Source organism: Phocoena phocoena, chromosome 2 (genome assembly GCF_963924675.1).
Source record: "Phocoena phocoena chromosome 2, mPhoPho1.1, whole genome shotgun sequence".
Taxonomy (NCBI): Eukaryota; Metazoa; Chordata; class Mammalia; order Artiodactyla; family Phocoenidae; genus Phocoena; species Phocoena phocoena.
The window spans coordinates 168971324-168975194 of NC_089220.1; positions in this window are offsets into that span (position 1 = coordinate 168971324).

Consider the following 3871-nt stretch of genomic DNA (forward strand, 5'->3'; position numbering starts at 1 on the left):
GGGAGGACAACCCAACATAAATACCAGGAGCTGGGGATCTGTGGGAGCTGTCTTAGAATTTTCCTGCCTCAACTTGGGTTCAATAATTCAATTTAATGGTATAAAATCATGTCCTGTGGTGAGAAGGGTACATCCCTATGGACACATTTTTCTCCCAGCTTTACTGAGGAATAATTTTAAAATAAAAATTGTGGGCTTCCCTGGTGGCACAGTGGTTGAGAATCCGCCTGCCAATGCAGGGGACACGGGTTCGAGCCCTGGTCTGGGAGGATCCCACATGCCACGGAGCAAATGGGCCCGTGAGCCACAACTACTGAGCCTGCGCGTCTGGAGCCTGTGCTCCTCAACGAGAGGCCGTGAAGTGAGAGGCCTGCGCACCGCGATGAAGAGTGGCCCCTGCTTGCCACAACTAGAGAAAGCCCTTGCACAGAAACGAAGACCCAACACAGCAAAAATAAATATTTTTTTAAAAATAAAAATAAATAAAAATAAAAATCGTATATATTTAGGGTGTACATGATGTTTTCATATATGTATAGATACATCATGAAATGCTTACCACAATCAAGCTAGTTAAGATATTCATCACCTCATATAGTTACTTTTGTTAAGAACAATTAAGAACTACTCTCAGCAAATTTCAAGTATACAATACAGCATATTTAACTGTAGTTGCTGGGCTGTACATTATACATCCAGAACTTATTCATCCTGCATATTTTAAGCTTTGTACTCTTTGACGAACATTTTCCCACTTCCCCTACTCTCCAGCCCCTGGTAAACACCATTCTACTCTCTGTTTCTAAGGGTTTGACTATTTCAGATTATTATATATAGGCAACAGCATGCAGTATTTGACTTTCTGTGTCTGGCTTATTTCATAGAGCATAATGTCTTCCAGGTTCATCTATGTTATCACAAATGACAAGATTTCCCTTCTCTTTAAGGATAATGTTCCATTGTATAATATGTATATTATATTATATATATATACACACACACACACACATATACACCACATCATCTTTATCCATTTATCTGTCAGTGGACCCTTAGGTTGTTTCCTTGGCTGTTTTATCAATAAATGCTGCAATAAATGTGGGAGTGCAGATCTCTCTTTGAAATACTGACTTCATTTTCTTTGGATATATACCCAGAAGTAGGAATTCTGGATCATATGGTAGTCCTGTTTTTAATTTTTTGAGGACCCTCCATTCTGTTTTCCATAATGGTTGCACCAATTTACAATCACACTAACAGTGCACGAGTGTTCCCTTTTCTCCACATCCTTGCCAACACTTAATCTTTTGTCTTTTTTGTGATATCCATTGTGGCATTCACTTGCATTTCCTGATGATTAGTGATGTTGAGTACCTTTTCATATACCTGTTGGTTCTTCATCTTCTTTTGAGAAATGTCTGTTCAGGTCCTTTGCCCATTTTAAAACTATTTGTTTTCTTGCTTTTGAGTTAGTTGAGTTCCTTATATACTTTAGATATTAACCCTTTATCAGACGGCTCTACTCGCAACTCATTTTTACCATTTTGGTTTCATGTTACAGAGATGATTTAGCTTCTCTGTACTAGTTTCCCCATTAGTAAATTGAAAAACCAATCAATCTATTATATCTATATTTGCTTTCCAACATAGCCCTGGAATATACATGAAGAGGACTGATTTTTTTACATTTGCTCAAGTACGGGAATTTCTTCCAAAGAGTGGTTCTACCTGCACCCCCAACCTTGCATGTGGGCAGCACTAAAAACGGACTTTCTTCGTTAAGTGTGACTTTGCTTTGGATCCCCCAAGGCAATTTTTTACTTGGGGTTAATAACTCAGACCCAAGTGTTTAGTTTGGAAGACGGAAGTTATTGTCCATCTTGGGTTACCTAATCCAAGGCCAAGTGGAAAGTTTTTGGAGCGAGGGGCCAGCCCAGCCCTTCCACCGCTCTCCTCCAGGTAACCCTTGTCAATGTCCCAGAGGCATAGGCCTTTACACGCACCCAGTCTGCCTGTTTGCCAAGAACTGTACACCATGGGGACTTCTGAGAGGAAGGCAACATGATCAGCTTGAGAGACATGGTTTCCTCTAATCTCCATAGATTTTTCTTGTTTTGATCATAAACATCAGTGATGGGTGGAATATTAGTCCTGCCACCGCTACAGAATGTTTATCCATCCATCATCCACCCCAGCAGGCAGTGTGAGGCTGGGCCTTCAGCATCGCTCGCTCATCTGCACGTGGTGACGATGCCCACCAGGGACATTCAGCAGGGTCACTGATGCAGGGGGAGGCCTACAACTGGCTTTCAGCTACAAAAGAGGAGGAAAGAATGGGAGGATTCTCCCATAGTCCTAACTCCCCTCACATAGAACCTATTTCTACTTTTAAAATCATATCAGTCATGGTTATACATGTTTTCAACCCATGCTATTGGCCATTTTTAAATTTTACTTTTGCACTGGGACTTTGAAGGATTGGATTATTGTCCTTTTTTTTTTTTGGAGAGTTGTGGTGGGGAATAAAGGGAACATTATAACCCACAGAGCACAGCACACTGAATGTGACCACACAGCATTTCACAAACAACTACTCTTACATCCCTGAGGAAAAGGCTCTACTCTCAACTCATTTTTACCATTTTGGTGTCAGACACCAAGTGCCAACAAGCCAACAGGTTGCACACATCAAGTGCTTCCCATTTTCTGGCTCTCAGATAATTGAATATCAGGAAGGTTTTGGCTAGGAGGGTCACCAGCTCCTCTTTCCTGGAAACTCAGACTGCAAAGATTTAAGCCCTCCCTTTTCTGATTTTCCCTTCCAAATTACAGTGATTGATATGCACAGATGCTTCCAGAACTTTATTACACTGTTTAGTGAGACTTTTTCATCAGACTAAAAAGAGGCATAAACAATATTTCAAAAGAACAAATTCTAACATGCGTAGATCACGATGTGTCTCAAGCTATGAACTCTGACCTCCTCTAGAATAATGGAAATTTTGACAGGTTTTCCCTTTGCCTTCATGCCTCCCTATTGGCTAATTCACAGGTATAGATTAATACTCTTAAGAATACCTTTACTTCAGATTAACAAAAGCCTTTACCATTTCATCTTCCCTTTATAATATTTCTGCCACTTCACTGTGTATATATCTGTGTGTGTGTGTGTATATATATATATATATATATTTTTTTTTTTTTTCCCATTTTGGCCGCAGCATGGTATGCGGGATCTTAGTTCCCAGATCAGGGATCGAACCCGAGCCCCCTGCAGTGAAAGCACAGAGTCTTTTTTTTTTTTTGCGGTACGCGGGCCTCTCACTGCTGCGGCCTCTCCCGTTGCGGAGCACAGGCTCCGGACGCGCAGGCTCAGCGGCCATGGCTCACGGGCCCAGCCGCTCCGCGGCATGTGGGATCTTCCGGGACCAGGGCACAAACCCATGCCCCCTGCATCGGCAGGCGGACTCCCAACCACTGCGCCACCAGGGAAGCCCGAAGCACAGAGTCTTAACCACTGGACCACCAGTGAAGTCCCAGTATCTTTTCTTAACTGGACCCGCTGTTCCTTCTTTCTACCTCTCAGGAGATTTGGAAGGGAGATGTTGCTGGGAAACAGAGCTCTGTGATATTTTCAGCCTCCTCCTTAGGAGGAGAGCTAGCACTTAGCTTCTCATCCCAGCATTCCCAGAACTCTGCAGTGTGTTGCGATAGAACATAAAAATAGCCTTCTCTCCTGCAGGGGACGCATCTTGATTAGAAATCTTGAAATATTTTCTCAATTGCATTTTCCATGGAAGGGACTAAATTTCAAACCAGGCAGCTGGCAAACAGTCATGTGGTTTTTCAGCTTGCTGGCCCTGACATCTCA